The 18,236-nt window shown below is 43.5% G+C and overlaps 1 protein-coding gene and 1 long non-coding RNA gene across 8 annotated transcripts in view; one reads left to right on the top strand and one right to left on the bottom strand.

Annotated features, from left to right (window-relative positions):
* Positions 1–18,236, top strand: part of SOX5 (SRY-box transcription factor 5) — a 1,038,733-nt gene that overhangs the window by 882,896 nt on the left and 137,601 nt on the right. The window lies entirely within an intron of this gene.
* Positions 14,001–17,920, bottom strand: LOC117680098 (uncharacterized). The gene is made up of 3 exons (XR_009623208.2): positions 17,754–17,920; positions 17,597–17,660; positions 14,001–14,261 (listed from the first exon to the last, which is right to left on the bottom strand). It is a non-coding gene; the product is annotated as an uncharacterized LOC117680098 (long non-coding RNA).

The raw sequence follows: 18,236 nt of genomic DNA, 5'->3' as shown, positions 1-18,236 counted from the left end.
ATTGTAAGCCGCCCTGAGTCTCCGGAGAAGGGCGGCATATAAATCAAATTAAAAAAAAACCAAAAAAAAAAAAACCAGGTCAAGCTCGCTTAAAAGATCTCTCAATCATCTTTTGAATTAACCTGCAAGATAGAACAACTAAGCCAAGATAGCTATAACAATAGCAGCAATATTTATGTACCTTTCAGGGGTGGACTTCAAAAATTTTAGCAAGGGGTTCTCTGCCCAGTTGCTGGGTGGGCGTGGCCTAGTTGGCCTCCTGCACCATGGGGGGGGGGGTGTTTGCCCTATCCGGGCTCTGGAGGCTTTCTTCGAGCCTCCGGGAGGGCAAAAATGGCCTCCCCAGGCTCCAGAGGCCCTCTTGAGGCTGGAAATGGGCCCATTTCCGGCCTTCCTGAACTTCGGGTAGGCCCGTTTTTCACCCTCCCTGAGCCTCCGCACACGCCCTACACTTACCTGCATCCAAAACGGGCCGTGTGGGGACTCCTGGGAGGGGCGGGGTGGGCGGGGCCAGTTCAGGAGTGGGATTTGTGGGTTCTCCAAACTGCACAGAATCTTAGCTAGAGGTTCTCGCAAACCCCCAGCAATCCACCCCTGATACCACTCCATAGTATTTTCCACCCCTCTCTAAGCAGTTTACAGAGTCAGCTCTTGCCCCCAACCATCTGGGTCCTCATTTTATCGATCTCAAAAGGTTGGAAGGCTGAGTCAACCTTGAGCTCTGTCAGGATTGAACTCCAGGCCGTGGGCAAAATTTGTGCTTTAACCACTGTGCACCAGGGCTCTATTTCAAGATCACCCAATTAAATTCACTGCCAAGTGGGATTTGAATCTGGAGCATCCCAACGGTGTCACACATGTAGAGTGGTTTGCTTATATAAAGCATGCATTATGCAGGTAATCCTTGATTCATAACCACAATTGAACCCAAAATTTCAGTTGTTAAGCAGGACAGTTGTTAAGTGAGCTTTGTCCCATTTTATGATCTTTCTTACAACGGTTGTTAAGTGAGTAACTGCAGTTGTTACAGTAGGTCAGTAACGGTGGTTAAGTGAATCCGGTTTCCCCATTGACTTTGGTTGTCAGAAGGTGGTAAAAGATAATCACATGTCCCAGGGACATTGCAATCATCATAGAGTTGGGTCGATGGCCAAGCATCTGAATTTTGATCACATGACCATGGGGATGCTGCAATGGTCATAAGTGTGAAAAATGGTCCTCCTGATCCAAGTAGGGTCGCAATTGGTGCACCAGGCGAACCTGTGCAAAGGTCCCCCTAGCCACAGCTGTCAGATTTTGCTCTAATCTTAGCTGTGAGTCTAGGAGGACACCCAAATTGCGAGCCCGTTCTGAGGGGAACAATTTCTCCCCCCCCACCCCCCCAGAACCAAGGATGGACAGTCAACATAGTCTTTAGGAGGCAATACCCACAGCCACTCGGTCTTGTCTTGGTTAAGTCTGAGCCTGTTGACTCCCATCCAGACCCTCACAGACAGATTAATTGATGAAAAAGCAGGTGGTCAAATCCATGAACCCACATTTAATTGGTTGTGACCGAATAATAATTAATACTTCATATGCTTCTTAGTTTTAGCAATTTCCTTTTTCATGGAATTCTTCATTTGTCTCTTATCTAACATGGGCTATAAGGTCCGCCTTATCAGAAGCAGAGAGTGATGAGACAGACAAATAGCTAATGGTGATATACTTATAAATTTGTTTTCAATTTTTATTTGTTGGGAAATGTCCATATTCCCTTTTTAATCATGTTCAAACCTGGAAGTTTCCATCGGTGAGGTCTGATTTAGTTGGTTGCTTCTTTCTGTGTAGAGAATGCTAAATGTATCTGTTTTCTAGCTGCTTTTGATGCAAGGATGACATGAAATTAAAAAAAAAAGATTACCATATTGAAAAATGGTTGCACGGTCTCCCCTCCTGTTAGCGCAAATTAGTTGATGATTAATTTTTAACATGTGGATTAGGGTCTTTTTTTAATTAATCTCATTGTTAGCAATTGAAAACTCTCCTACATATGGACATTAATTTTGGTCGTAATGATTCGGGATGAAGTTGTAATAGCTAAGATTAGGCAAAACTTTTTTCATTTTCTTTTTCTTGTTTAACATTGTCAGGCTCAGTGAGAGTGAACAAGTCGTCGAATCAGATCTGAATGTGGAGATCTGAATGTGGAATCAGATCCGTTCTGTGGAGCAGTAGGTCACATTTTTTGGATCCCGATTTTACACGGACACTTTTTCACACCCAGAGAATCAAAAAAGAGTATATGAAAACTTGTTTCTTTACATCTCTATATTGACTGACTCCCTGTGGAAGTTGGGGTAGAGTAGGATGGGAAGGGCTTATTGTTTTTTTGCCCATGTTTCATTACCAAAGTAGGTAACATCATCAGTTCTAGTAAGAGAGTATTATACACTGCTCAAAAAAATAAAGGGAACACAAGCAGAAGACATCCGAGATCTGAATGAATGAAATAGCCTTATTAAATACTTTGTTCATTACATACAGTAGTTTTGTGTTCCCTTTAGGTGTTTGAGCAGCGTATAAACTACTGTATGTAAAGAACAAAGTATTTAATAAGGCTATTTCATTCACTCAGATCGCGGATGTCTTCTGCTTGTGTTCCCTTTATTTTTTTGAGCAGTATATATACACGTGTATAATATACACAAATATGTGTATATATATGTGTGTGTGTGTGTGTGTGTGTGTATAGATATATATACATATATATGTATGTGTCTATACATGTGTGTGTGTGTGTATATATATACACTGAGCTTATCGATCGAAAGGTTGGCAGTTCAGCGGTTCGAATCCCTAGTGCCGCGTAACAGCTCCCATTACTTGTCTCAGCTTCTGCCAACCTAGCAGTTCGAAAGCACGTAAAAAATGCAAGTAGAAAAATAGGGACCACTTTTGCTGGGAAGGTAACAGTGTTCTGTGCGCCTTTGGCGTTTAGTCATGCCGGCCACATGACCACGGAGACATCCTCGGACAGCGCTGGCTCTTCGGCTGTGAAACAGAGATGAGCACCGCCCCCTAGAGTCAGGAACAACTAGCACATATGTGCGAGGGGAACCTTTACCTTTATATATGTATAAATGTTTGCATGCAGGGGTGAAATCCAGCAGGTTCTGACAGTTTCTGGAGAACTGGTAGCGGAAATTATGAGCAGTTCGGAGAACCGGCATATACCACCTGTGGCTGGCCCCAGAGTGGGAAGGGAATGGAGATTTTGCAGTATCCTTCCCCTGCCACACCCACCAAGCCACACCACGGCTACCAAGCCACGCCCACAGAATCCGTAGTAAAAAAAATTGGATTTCACCACTATGTGTGTGTGTGTGTGTGTGTGTGTGTGTGTGTGTGTGTGTGTGTGTGTGTATGGGGAGGGGGCTTCATTTGGCTGGCTGTAGAGTGAAAAGCTTCTGAACAGGTAAAAAGATAAAAATATAGTAAGAACAAAAACAGATTACAAGGGAACAAACAAAACTTTCCAATAAGCAATCAACACACTTTCATATTAGGGCAATCTGCTTCCTGTTGCATAGCCATTTTTTTTGTAGTTTCCCCCCCCCCCGGGGGTGGGAAACCCCCAATAACAGTAGGGAAGGGGCCAGTCTAATCTTGGATGTCCAGCACATCTGAAGGAAACCAGGTTTCACAGTTGTACTACCAGAAATGATTTATTTTGTCTCCCCCACAAACACCCAAACACACTTTCTAGTCATAAGACATGCAAATGCAAAGAGAGAAAAAAAGAGGAAAGTCTTTGTTGTAAGGAATTAAGCGTTACTCTTTGGGTGAATTGAGCTTATATTTAATACAGCCTCAGACTAGAGAAGAAATAAGGTATAAAGAACTGGAGCAAGCATGAAAATAGGACTCGTTTTCAGTTTTAAAATTTAGGATGTGTGTGTGTGTGTTTAAAAAATGCATTTATTACTTTTTACATGTATTTATACATTCCCAGGGCTCTAGCCTAGGCAGTTTCGATGATAAAGTTAAAAACGGAATAATCCAATTAATCTAATCTCATAAAAGAATGGGCAGTCAAAACAGCCATCCGTCATGAGAAAATTTCGTATCAAACCGTACGACAAATCAAACAGATATTATTAGAAAAATTAGAAACTGATCTGCTTTTAAGAACCGTCGTTCTTCCCAATGAGAAATGTAAACAATTCCCATGGCTGGTTGAAAAATTCCTGGCAATTTTTATTTTATTTTTTCCCTTCAGCCAGTTTGAGAAGCTAATTTTTTTCCCTGTGTACGTACGGCCATCTACTTACTTAGCGTCAATCAAATGACCTGGATAAAGGCACAAGCGGACGTGACATTGATAAATAGTCTTTGGCACATGACATTCGGCCGAGTAGCTTGCTGTTATCCTTCTCCAGTTCAAACGGAGATGAAAGAAGTTGACAAGGGAATGGCTTCTATGTTCCCCAGGAGAGTTCACTGCCGTAATCATAGCTAGGGAGGACAGTTGTTGTTGTTGCTTTAAAAAAACAACAACAACCTTCTGAAATTGGAAAAAAGGCATGATGGGAAGAAAGAGAAGAGGGCATTCACGTCAGAAGCGGCATATCCGAACATCTTCCTTTTACTGAGATGGTTTCGAGGGTTTTTTCTTTCTTTTTTTCTTTCTTGGCATTTATTGTAACATACTAATGAGTTGTGACAACTGTGTGCCTTTAATTCTTCCCCAAGAGATGGATTCGCTTTAATTCGGCTAGGGGTAAGGATGGACCAAGTGTACCTTTTTTCTTGCATGCCAACGTGTTGTTCCTTGCCCGTTTTTGTTTCAATTCGTGAGTCAGGATGAATGAACAAGGAATTTCTGCGTCGGTGTTGTTGGAAATAGCCCAGGGGTGAAATGCTCCCGGTTCGGGTCGGATCGCTCGATCCGGTAGCGATGGCGGTGGGTGGTTCGGAGAACCGGTAGCAAAAATCCCTGCCCCCCCCCCATGGCCAGCTGAGCCACATGATCATCAGAGGCTTTTTTTTTTTACTTTTGAAAGCATTTTTTCTACCATCTCTTCCGACGACAAAATGCTTTTAAAAGTTTTTTTAAAAAACCCTCTGATGATCACGCGGCTCATCTGGGATCATCAGAGGCTTTTCAAAGCATTTTTTTCTGCAACCTCTTGGCCGAAGAGGTGGTTAAAAAAAAATGCTTTGAAAAGTCTCTGACGATCCCAGCTGAGTTGCCTGATCGGCAGAGGCTTTTCAAAGCATTAGAAAAAATGCTTTGAAAAGTTAAAAAAAAAAAAGTTGACCACGTCCACCCAGTCACATTAACACCCCTCCCCACCAAACCACGCCCACAGAACCAGTAGTAACAAATTTTATATTTCACCCCTGAAATAGCCCCCCCCCCAGAATTTATTGAAGCTGATAAAAGTTTGCATCTTGAGCAAAACAAGAAGTAAAAATATGACTCTTTCTCCTCCTCCTTTTATCGAGATGGGTTAGGGCCAGGGGTGGGCTGCTGGGGATTCACAAGGGTTCAGTAGAACTTCTAGCTAAGATTCTGTGCAGTTCAGAAAACCCCCAAATCCCACTCCTGGCTGGCCCCACCCACCCCCGCCCCACCCCTCCCAGGAGTCCCCAGAAGAAGGCAGAAGACGGGTGGGTGGGCGTGGCCATAGTGGGCATGGCCTAGTTGGCCTCCTGCACCACGGCAGGGGAGGGGCATTTTTGCTCTCTCCAGAGCCTTGGAGGTCTTCTAGTCCAACCCCCTGCCCAGGCAGGAAACCCTACACCACTTCAGACAAATGGTTATCCAATATCTTCTTAAAAACTTCCAGTGTTGGAGCATTCGCAACTTCTGGAGGCAAGTTGTTCCACTGATGAATTGTTCCCACTGTCAGGAAATTTCTCCTTAATTCTAAGTTGCTTCTCTCCTTGCCAGCATGCATATAAATGCATTTGAGCTTCATTCAGTTTCTGGTTGCCCCAGCCTCCCAATCCTCAGACCCTGGACTAGTTGAAGCAATGGGTGGAAGCTCATCACGGGGAGATCCAACCTGGAGATAAGGAGGAATTTCTTGACAGTGAGGACTGCTTTCCTGTTGAGTTGTGGGTGCTCCATCGCTGGAGGTTTTCAAGAAAAGATTGGACAACAATTTGTCCGGAATGGTATAAGAACTCCTGTCCTGGGCAGGGGTTGGACCGGAGGACCTTCCAGTCTTATAATTATGCTATTATTACTTCATTTCCCCCAACAAACCAGCATTGGAACATTTAAGTCATCCGCTTCCATGGTGCCTTGCATGGTACAACATAACAAAGCTTTCATATCCCAAAAGATCAGGTTTTCCACAATACCAATACAGGCCTTGTATGCCTTTCAGCATAGTTTTCTTAGGTAGGTAGTGAGGTTCCACTAGGTTCCCTCTAGATTGCTTCAACTTTTAAAGTCTCAGAGGACAGGGAAGGAAGGAAGGAAGGAAGGAAGGAAGAAAGGAAGAAAGAAAGGAAGAAAGAAAGAAAGAAAGAAAGAAAGAAAGAAAGAGAAAGAGAGAGAGAGAGAGAAAGTGCCGAGCACATTGTAAGCTGCCCTGAGTCTCCGGAGAAGGGCGGCATATAAATCAAGTTAAAAAAAAAAAAGAAAGGAGAAAAAGAAAGAAAGAAAGGAGCGAAAGAAAGAAAGAAAAAGGAGAGAAAGAAAGGGAGGAAAGGAGGGAGGGAGGGAGGGAGGGAGGAAGGAAGGAAGGAAGGAAGGAAGGAAGGAAGGAAGGAAGGAAGGAAGGAAGGAAGATTTGTCACAGTTCCTCAAATTTCCATTGTTACCCATGTAGAGTCCAGTTCCTGCTATCATAGTCTAAGGGGCACCTCGACATATAAATCCATTTTATATTTCCTCTGATGATCCCTCTCTGAACTGATCAATTAAGCCTCTTTCATTCCAAGTTGCATCCTGGGCTAACAGCTGAATCTCAGCAGCATATTCCCACACAGATTGCTTACCTTGTCATAGGAACAGATTTCACGGTTGGTAGTCAGAATCCTCGAAGGTAGCTCATAGGCATGCTGCAAAGTGTGCATAGAGGTCTAAATTTGGACTGTTCTGAAAGAGAACGGGGTGGGGGAGGTGTCCATTTTACAGCTCCTTCTATCGTTAGACTAATTATAAACCTATGTGCCGTTTGGTTGCTGGAGGATACCTGAGTCTGAAGGAAGTGCATACTTTACACGGAGTGAAGAAAGCAATATGTTTGCTTTTCTTCCTATCAGGCACGAAAGATCAGGTCCACACGTGAAGGTTCAATTAAGCCAATTCATTGCTTAAAGCCCATGCACAGGAATCTTCTCAACTAATACCCTGTTTCCCTGAAAATAAGACCCAACCAGAAAATAAGTCCTAGCATGATTTTTCAGGATGCTCATAATATAAGCTCTACCCCCAAAATAAGCCCCAGTTAAGATTGTCAGCCAGATGGATGCATTTAGTACCATATTTTCCCCAAAATAAGACCTAACCAGAAAATTAGCCCTAATGCATCTTTTGGAGCAAACATTAATATAAGACCCAGTCTTATTTTCGGGGAAACGGAATAGTCAGTGCCTGATTTTGAGTTAGAAAAGGGTCAGCGGCACTAAAGGCAATTGGACTCAGTTTGCTTGTGACTCCATAGGGATTCTAGGCTGGTCCCTCTTTTGACTCCACTCCCAGGTTCTGCCATTCCTATAGTTCTTATCATATTCGTTAGATAGACAAAGAAGCAAGTAGGTGGTATCAGAGGACTATGGATCTGTGACTGTTTCAACAACAGCGGAAGGATTTGGAGAAGAACTGGTACAGGAACAACCAGTGGTGGTACAGAAGGATCCGCTCACTGAAGCAACCATTTTATCATCTAAGTCAACTGAGTCATCGGGATATTGCTCCTAATACTGGATCAAGGGATTGGCAACAATCAACGGGCAGCAGGATTGCAAGAGGATGAGTAGTTTCAGCAATACTTGGTCTTAAGATGTATGCTCTTCTTCGATGGGATAGGAGTTGGCCAATTTCGATGTGATAGGATAGCTGTCAGGCTTTGTATCTGAGGCTTTGTATGTTGGCTTCTTCAGAACTTGGTTTGTTTAGCAGAAAGATGTCAGGTTTTTTACAAGATTAGTCTTTGTTTTTGTTCATATGAAAATGAAGCGATATACATTCAATATATTCACTGCAGCTATATGCAGTCTTGATACAGGTCTGTGTTTCATGCTTTCAATTCTAGGCTTTATCCAGTGTTTAAATTTTCGGAGTGTTTTCCTCTTCCCTTTACAAGTCAGCAGTGTCTCTCGGTCATTCTCTTGATGGCCTTGGAAAGCATGTAATCTATGTTGACATAAAAGGTTTTCTCTAGCCTTGCCTGCATTGTTCCTTACCTCCATGTCTAGACTTTTGAATATCAGGGGTGGTAGGAAGAATGATGGCATTGAGAATGCTCAAGGAGAACCACAATAGCTTTCATTTCTGGTGTGTAAATTTCCTGATCTATAATGAAATGTTCTGCAGTATAGAGATTGTTCAGAAGAACGAACCAAACTGTACTGTATGAGTATAGACACCACTTACTATTAATCCTTACTATTGCCAAGAAAAATCACATGGACCTTTGTATCTACTACAGACTCAGTTCAACTCAAGACAAGCTTTTGTACTTTGCTCTTCATCACATGTGAATCTAGAACATATCCAGGACAAACTCTGGCATTTTTGGAACAGCTGCTAAGGATTTAGCTAAATTACAGAATCTGCCTTATTTAATTGTCTTACTTCCTCTTTTCAACTGTTTTCCAACAGCATCAGGGAATAGAATAGAATAGAATAGAATAGAATAGAATAGAATAGAATAGAATAGAATAGAATAGAATAGGCTACTCTTTTGAAGACAGCAAAGTCCACATTTTGGACAGAGAGGACCGCTGGTTTGAAAGAGGGGTCAAAGAGGCCATCTACAGTATGTTGCAATTGAACAGCCCTCTCTCAACAGAGAGGGAGGGATACGAAATCATCTACCTCTAATCTACAACACAGTCCTTTCAACAATTCCAAGAAGGCTCCACTCAGGGGACCCTGAGAACATAGATGAACCTCCAGGTGACCTTAACAACTCACTAAAAGAATGCAAAGGACCAGCTGTCTGCAAGGAATATAAATCCTTCCATTCCCCACCATCCAGTCAGAGCTGAAGAAGCTTTCTTGGATGAGAAGCGAAAGGTCTTCAAAGAAAAACCAGAAAGTCCAGTTGCCTCTTGAAAAAAAGCACCTTTGGGTCCTGTCCCAAATGTCATTACTTTATAATTTTACTGTGTCTTCCTATAATCGGGTTTATATGAGGCGCAGTGGTTAGAGTGCAGTACTGCAGGCTTCTTCTGCTGACTGATGGCTGCCTGCAATTTGACAGCTCGAATCTCACCAAGCTCAAGGTTGGACTCAGCCTTCCATCCTTCCGAGGTGGGTAAAATGAGGATCCAGATTGTTGGGGGCAATAGGCTGACTCTGTAAACCGCTTAGAGAGGGCTGTAAAGCACTAGGAAGCGGTATATACCCTGTTTCCCTGAAAATAAGACCCAACTGGAAAATAAGCCCTAACATGATTTTTCAGGATGCTCGTAATATAAGCCCTACCCCAAAAATAAGCCCCAGTTAAGATCGTCAGCAGACGGAGACATTTAGTATTGTTTTCCCCCCAAAATAAGACCTAAGGAGAAAATAAGCCCTAATCCGTCTTTTGGAGCAAAAATTAATATAAGACCCGGTCTTATTTTGGGGAAAGCACGGTAAGTCTAAGTGCTATTGCTAGTGTGCAAAACAGTTGCTTCTCGTTCAGGGTTCCTTCCATGTTTCTGGATGATCCATCTTTGTAAGTTCCTGTCCGTTCTGAGCATTTTGTACAAGAAACGGAGAAACACTCGGCTTCAGGCCACCCAACAAGGCTTTCAACCGAGTGGATGGAAGATATCTTTGTTCTTCCGAGGCATTTGCACTGCTTACATTGGATAGCACGTTCATATGGAACATATCAGCCGGCAGTGTTTGCCCGGATGACCCTATCAAATTTCCTTTCTGGCTTGCTTTCAAGCCTTTTCACTTCATTTCAATTACTGTCACATGGCGTGAACATTGTTATGTACAAATATGTGACTTATTTGGGCAGCCTTCCAGCGAGCTATTCTTAATTTGCAAAAGGGAGAGGCAATCTGGCCTGATAACTTCACAGCCATGCATTATTGCTACAGAAGCTAACAATTTTTTTTAAAAAAAAATCAGCTGATGATAGGAAGTACCAAGTAATAAGTTCCTGCTTATGAACAATGTTGGACAAACAAGATTTGGACTTTGGCTTTATAATCAGCAGTTGTTAGGACCAAAGGAACCAAGAATGGCCCGAGATAACTTCCGAGTGGTTTCTTTATTGTTGCTTACCTATAGACAGAAATCTTGCCAGACTAAAGCAACTTTCTATAGCAGGGGTGTCAACAGTGGTGGGATTCAAATAATTTATCAACCGGTTCTCTGCCCTAATGACCAGCTGGGTAGGCGTGGCTCGGTAGTCATGTGACCGTGTGGGCATGGCCAACTCAATGTCACTCACGTTGTAACGCCTTAGCTGTTACAATGCAATAAAGATTAACCAGAGAGGCAGTTTCTGTAAGCAGGGCAATAAAGATTAGGCTAGAAACAACACCAGAATGTTGTAATTCCTTACAGGATTAGCCCTGTAAAGTGGAAAAAAACAAAATAGGATTTCTTCCAACAACTGGTTCTCTGAACTGCTTAGAAAGTTAACAACCAGTTGTCCTGAATAGGTGCGAACTGGCTGAATCAGCAAAGCTGGGGAATTCTGGGAGTTGAAGTCCGCCAAGCTTAAAGTTGCCAAGGTTGGAGACCCCTGTTCTACCATGTTTCCCCAAAAATAAGACCCTGTCTTATATTTTTTTTGAACCCTGAAATAAGCGCTTGGCCTTATTTTCGAGGAGGTCTTATTATTTTGGGGCGCGTGGAACAAGACAGGGCTCCTCTTGCCGTCTTACCTGATTTCCAGCTCTTTCTCCTTAACCCTAACCAGAGGAAATGGCGGGGACCGGCTGTGCATGCATTTAAATATTTTCGGCGAGGGCTTATTTTTTGGGGAGGGGCTTATTTTAGCGCATGCGCTCAAAAGCCCGATTGGGCTTATTATCCGGGGAGGTCTTATTTTTGGGGAAACAGGGTAGTCAGTATTGTTAACATAAAATAATAACTTCCAGAAAGATTTCAAAGGTAATGCAAATAATCCTCAGTTTACAACAGCGACCATTCAAAGTTAAAACAGTACTTTAAAAAAGCAATTTATGGTCATTTTTCACACCAATGACTGTTGCAGCATCCCCGTGGTGACATGATCAAAATTCAGATATTTGGCAACCGACTCGTACTTATGGCGGTTGCCATGTCCCATGGTCATGTGATCCCCTTTTGCAACCTTCTGACGAGCCAAGTCATTGGAGAAGCTACATTCACTTAACATTGCAGTGATTCACTTAACAGCACTGGCAAGAAAGGTCCTAAAATGGGACAAAATTCACTCAACAAATTCCTCACTTAGCAACAGAGGTTTTGGACTCAGTTATGGTCATAAGTCGAGGACTACCTATATGGCATCACAGTTGAACTTCTGAGGTGTGGCCAAGCTATTGAGCCACAGTCTGTTTCACAATCTTTTGGAAAGTTTAGCCGACTATTGCAGTTTCAAATAAGTAAGGATTATGATGTTGGTTTAGGTTTGACAACATTTCCTTAAGACCTTGAAGCTTAGTGTCCTAATAATAGTTTTGCAGATATTAATGTGTAAGGTACGGTATTTAAGAACTATTCAGCATTAAAGTTGTCTGTCAACCTCACCTATTATACAGAATTATCATGAGGGTAAAATGGAATAACCCTCGTCAAGAACTCCTTAGATAGATATGGGAGGAATAATGCAAATAGGTAAACAAGGAGTGTAATCTTACTCCGAGTTTAATGGCAGTTAGCCCCCATAAGATGGCATCATAAATAAGTGTGAAGCCCATGAATAATAATCCCTCTTTTAGACACCATAAGTATTTCATAAACTGCAGAGTTGTATCTAACTAGGAGGGAAAAAAAACCTCAACAGGAATGGATAAAGGTGAAGATGGTATGAAGTACTATATATTGGAAGGAAAAATACTGTGTTCTCCATCACAGTTGGATTTCTTGAAAATCAGCAGAAAGGTTGACAGCCTGCATATTTTTAAAGATTTCTTAGGCTTATCATATCCATATTAATCTATCACGTGTATTTTATTTTTTCAAGGTTTAGAATATGTTGGCCAATCTGTAGATTTGCACTAAATTCTCTAAGCTTTACTATTATAGAAAATGCATGATGTATTAAATGAAAAAAGACTCAGGGCTGTTCCATCTGCCTGCATTGCACAATCCTGCATCTTAACTCCCGTCTTATGATTATAAGTAATTGCTGAAAAATTGACTCTCAGCAAGCTCTAGACTGGGAGAAGGAACTCCATAGCCCTCCAAATATATCTCTGAGCATGGTGGTCAATAGTGGGGAATGATCAGTGATGGGTTCCTCCCGGTTCGGTCCGGTTCGGCCGAGCCGGTAGCGGTGACGATATGATGTCACCGAACCGGTTCTCCCCCCCCGCCCTCCCCCCACCCCACGTTATTCTTACCTTTTATTTGGTCCCACCCCCAATCTATTGCTGCCTCCTGAGTCCCAGCTGATGACTAGAGGGAAAAAAACTGTTTAAACTCTTGCCGCGGGGCTTCAAAGGGCCGTCCTACAGCTGATCCGTGTTAAAAGCAAACAAATGAGTCGGGTCGTAAGTGCGAGGACTGGTCGTAAGTGCGTGGACCTTCCAGAAATGACTCTGACCAGCTAGCCACGCCTACCTAATCACATGACCTCCAAGCCACACCCACAAAATAAGCCACGCCCACAGAACCGGTAGTAAAAAAAATTTAAAACCCACCCCTGGGAATGATGGGCATTGTAGTCCAGTAACATCAGCAAGTCGCAAGGTCTTATTCCTGCCCTGGTAGACCATGAGGCTACCTTCACCCAGGTATACCATACCTGGAAAACACGCTGAGTATCAATTTTTAAGCTACAGTTCAAGAGTTCTGTTGCTTATAGATTTGAGCAAGGCAGAAGTGACCAGTGTAGAATTTGGTATTAGAATTAAGAGACTGAGATGATAGATAAAAGAGATCAGCCAAACAAACTCAAACCTAGTTTCCTCTAGATCTGCTGACGTTCTGCGTTAGGAGATATGAGAGGTCAGTTCTAGCAGATGTAGAAGGAATTAGGTTTGCACGCAAGCTATGACGTACGAAGAATGCACTAATACGGAGCTCGTGAACCTTCGTAATGTTGAAGACTTAACAGACTTCAACTTCCAGAATCCCTCAGTCAGCCAGTATGGTATCCAACCTGCAGCATGACTGGCTGAGGAATCCTGGGAGTTGAAGTCCGTAAGTCTTAAAGTTGCCATGGTTGGGGATTCCTGCACTCTTAATGCAGCCAAGTCTTCCAAAGCTAAGCACAACCATGAAAACCAAAGGAGCCAATATCAAAAGGCAACTGGGCTTCCTTTTGTTTTTCCTTCATCCTGACGTCAGAACTGAAGAAGCTTCTTAGTCGAGAAGCGAAACATCTTCAAGGAAAAACCAGGAAAATCCTTTCGAAAAAGCACCTTTGGGAACAACTCAGACCCGGATGATTAAGAATCTCCTTAGACACAACAGTGAAAAGCCATTCGGTTTTAACAGATCATGGAATAATCAAGGGTTGTTGTTGTTTTTTCTCTTTCTTTCTGTGTATTCCCCCACCCCCCTTTTAGCAGTCCTATGAAACAAATGCACAAATTAAATTGGCTTCAGATCGACTGATTTAAACACTCCACCATTAGAAAAGACACTCAAGACATGGTGAATGCACACTTCTGGGCAAATGGCAAAATACAGATTGTATTTCATTACACTGCTTTGCCATAGAGACTGTTGGCAGAATCCCTACAGCATAAAATTAATCCAAATTTTGGAGCTCTCCGCGATAGACCTTTGAGTAGACGCGGTCCTTTGTTTGATTGCTCGAGGGTGCCATAACTTTTCATTCTCTAAAAAATGTTGTCAGCTAAGCATCTTGCTGCACAGCGTGCGGTCATTCCAGTGTCCTTTTTCCTGGTCTCGAGCCAGACGTTGTCCTGCCCTGGAACGATTAAATTTGAACAGACAGATTCAATAATGTCAAAGTTCGATTTTGTCTAAAAATATTAACATGCTGTGCCCCATCCTGCATATTGCACATTTCATTCTCTCTCTCTCTCTCACAAACCATGGCAGGTCTATAAGAAGACGCTCGCTCGCTCGCTCGCTCGACGAGAAGGGAGCAAAAACCCAGGCGATTCTAGTCCAGCACTGCTGGGTTGAAGGGTGGCCTTCGGTCCCGGCCCCTGGGTGGTCAGCTGAGTAGAAATAAATAAATAAATAAATAAATAAATAAATAAATAAATAAATGGCAGGTTGCCTTGGCCTCTGACCTCTGGATCAGTTGCCAACTCTGTGATTAAGTAAAAGCTGCATATTTGGTTTGTGGGTGTTAAATATTTGAATTAAATACCAGCGGAATTCCTTTTCTTTTCCTTTTCTTTTGTCTTCTTTCTATCTCCCTCCCTCCCTCCCTCCTTTCCTTCCTTCCTTCCTTCCTTCCTCCCTCCCTTCCTTCCTTCCTTCCTTCTTCCCTCCCTCCTTTCCTTCCTTCCTTCCTCCCTTCCTTCCTCCCTCCCTCCCTCCCTCCCTCCTTTCCTTCCTTCCTTCCTCCTTCCCTCCCTCCCTCCCTCCCTCCCTCCCTCCCTCCTTTCCTTCCTTCCTTCCTTCCTCCCTCCCTCCCTCCCTCCCTCCCTTCTCTCCCTCCCTCCCTTCCACCAGAATCCTGTTGTTTTCATCAGAATGACAAAACAATGTTGTGGTACCGTACAGTGGTGAAATCCAAATTTTTTTTACTACCAGTTCTGTGGGCGTGGCTTGGTGGACGTGGCAGGGGAAGGATACTGCAAAATCTCCAATCTCACCCCACTCCAGGGGGGAGGATATTGCAAAATCTCCATTCCCACCCCACTCCAGGGGGAAGGATATTGCGAAATTTCAATTCCCATCCCACTTCTGGGGGGAGGATATTGCAAAATCTCCATTCCCACCCCACTCCAGAGGGAAGGATATTGCGAAATTTCAATTCCCATCCCACTTCTGGGGGAAGGATACTGTAAAATCCCCATTCCCTCCCCACTCCTGGGGGAAGGATACTGCAAAATCCCCATTCCCTCCCCACTCCTGGGGGAAGAATCTTGCAAAATCTCCATTCCCACCCCACTCTGGGGCCAGCCAGAGGTGGTATTTGCCAGTTCTCCAAACTACTCAAAATTTCCGCTACCAGTTCTCCAGAACCTGTCGGAACCTGCTGGATTTCACCCCTGGTACCGTACCACAAACTCCACTCTTTGCAGCATGCTTGCAACTTTGTGGTACATGGAGAAAAGGGGCAAGGCTTGTATTGTGACACCATGACACTGCTTTGTCACTCTGACCCTCACCTCACAGCTTTCTACAGATACCCTTCCTTCCTTCCTTCCTTCCTTCCTTCCTTCCTTCCTCCCTCCCTCCCTCCCTCCCTCCCTCCCTCCCTCCACACAAATTACATGCTATTTCAAGTGAGGTTTTGAAAATAACCTTCTATTCCTGCATATTTCTTCATGAAAACAGTATTTCACCCCAAGGCTACTACCATGTGCAAATGCTCAGATCTTTTGGACACTTGGCAAAAGGCATGTATGACCACAATTTCAGCTGTCAAGGTTCCAAGTAATACATCCCATTCAATAAGAACTCCGAGGAAGACAAATTCCTCAAAGAACGTTTTATTGGGACCTATCAAATTGGCACAATCTTGGTGGAAAAACCTGCTTTTAGTTCCCGCCGGTTTTTCACCCAATTAGAAGTAAAACTTTGTCACTTCCCACCCAGGGTCTCCAGTCACATAGTCCAATCATCATGTAGTTCAGTTGCTAGGTGACTTCAGTCTCCACCTTTTGAACATCTGTCCCAGTGGTGGGTTGCCCCCGGTTCACACTGGTTCCATAGAACCGGTAGTAAAACTGGCGGGAGGCTCTGCCCACCAACCCCATCATCAGAACGCTTCTGTGCATTCGCGAGCGCGTGAGCGCGGCCCCATTGCGAACCGGTAGTAAAGGTAAGTAGAACCCACCCTTGATCTGCCCGAACGTCCTTGATTCCCAGGGGAAAGCATTTTATTTAGGCTACAACACCCCAGATATCTCTGCACCCCTCCCTCCCTGGCCCCTTAGCTCCAGGCTGTGTCAGCCCTGAAGCAGTGAGAAGAGAAACCTTCCTTGAAAAAAGCTACAAGGAGAAAATGGCCACAGTTAGGCCAACTTTAGGGTTGACAGCAGCATCCTGGAGTCATGTGACTGCAATTTTGTGACCTTCCCAACCAGCTGCGGACAAGCAAAGTCATTGGGGGGGGGACCCAGGTTCATTTAACAACCGCATGATTTGTGTCACGGCGTTGATTTGCTCAACCACCGTAGCAAGAAAGGTGGTGACTTGCTTTACAACTACCTTACTTAGCAATGGAAATTCTGGCCCTAATTGCTGTCGTAAGTCAAAGACTACTTGTTTTTAGTGGGCTCTTTAGCCTGGATCCTGATGTTTCTCAACCATGGCGATTCAAAGATGGATGGACTTCAACTCCCAGAATTCCCCTTCCTGGCTGGGGAATTCTGGGAGTTAAAGTCCACACATCTTCAAGTTGCCAAAGTTTTTATTTATTTTATTTATTTATTTGTCGAGTACGTATTAGATAATATATATAAGTATAAGCATGCATTGAATACATAAAATAGATACAAGTAGAGGAAATATTAGGACAGGGACGGTAGGCACGCTGGTGCTCTTATGCACGCCCCTTACAGACCTCTTAGGAATGGGGTGAGGTCAACAGTAGACAGTCTTAGGTTAAAATTTTTGGGGGTTTGGGATGAAACCACAGAGTCAGGTAGTGCATTCCAGGCATCGACCACTCTGTTGCTGAAGTCGTATTTTCTGCAATCGAGTTTGGAATGGTTCACCTTGGGTTTGTATCTATTATTTTCTCATGTATTGTTGTGGTGGAAGCTGAAGTAGTCATTGACAGGTAGCAGATGATTTTATGAGCTATGCTTAGGTCATACCGAAGGCGGCGTAATTCTAAATTTTCTAAGTCCAAAATTTCAAGTCTGGCGGCATAGGGTATTTTGTTGCGAGCGGAGGAGTGGAGGACTCTTCTCGTGAAATATTTCTGGACACGTTCAATTGTATTAATGTCCAATATGCGAAACACTTGATCTGTCCCCTCAATACTCTTTGTCTTTTTATTTTTATTTTTTTGCAGAGGTGGGGAGGGGGATGTTCGAATTTTGCAAATGCGATTTCCCTCCCCCCCCCTTGTTCTTTTTGGGAACGGAGGGAGATGTTTGGGAAGATTCTGACCTTCAACTCTGCAAGCATCCTAAAGTCTTCCAGGATTCGGTTTAGAGAACAGCCAAGGAAATGCCTGTGGGAAGATTATAGGCAGGAGACATAATGCAAAAGTCCTACGCGTGTTGCTTACTACCAATTGATATTCATGGGGTCTGTTTGTTCTCACCCTGGAGGTAATATCTAGCCAGCATGTCTATTAGCCATTGATAGCCTTCTCTTCTTTAATTTTGCCTAATCTCCTTTTCAAACTGTTTGGGTTCCGAACAGTTTAACTGTATCTCCTGGTAGTTAATTCCGTAGTTTAAATAAACATAGCGTAACTTCACTGTTTTATCATCTGTTCTGATTTTCCCAGCGGTTCGCTTCAGATGCCCCTTTTCTCTGCCCCTCCCTTCCCTCTGCCCTCCCTCCGGTTTTACGACCCCAAATGTTATAACCTGAAGTTTGTTGTGGCCGCTGGTTCACCGGGGCTGCAGATCGAGTTATAACTATCGTAAAATATCGTCTGCTTTGATCTTTGGAGAGTGAAATTGGTCTTCCTTTTAGCTGCTGAAGGTGCATTCCAGACCTTCCAGTTTGAAAATTTACACTTTGCGTGCTACCCAAATTCTTTTCGGGAGAACAGAGTTGGAAGGAACTTTAGAGGTCT

This window comes from Pantherophis guttatus, chromosome 7 (assembly GCF_059756535.1).
Source record: "Pantherophis guttatus breed Tessera chromosome 7, ASM5975653v1, whole genome shotgun sequence".
Taxonomy (NCBI): domain Eukaryota; kingdom Metazoa; phylum Chordata; class Lepidosauria; order Squamata; family Colubridae; genus Pantherophis; species Pantherophis guttatus.
This window is presented reverse-complemented; position numbering and strand designations above follow the sequence as displayed.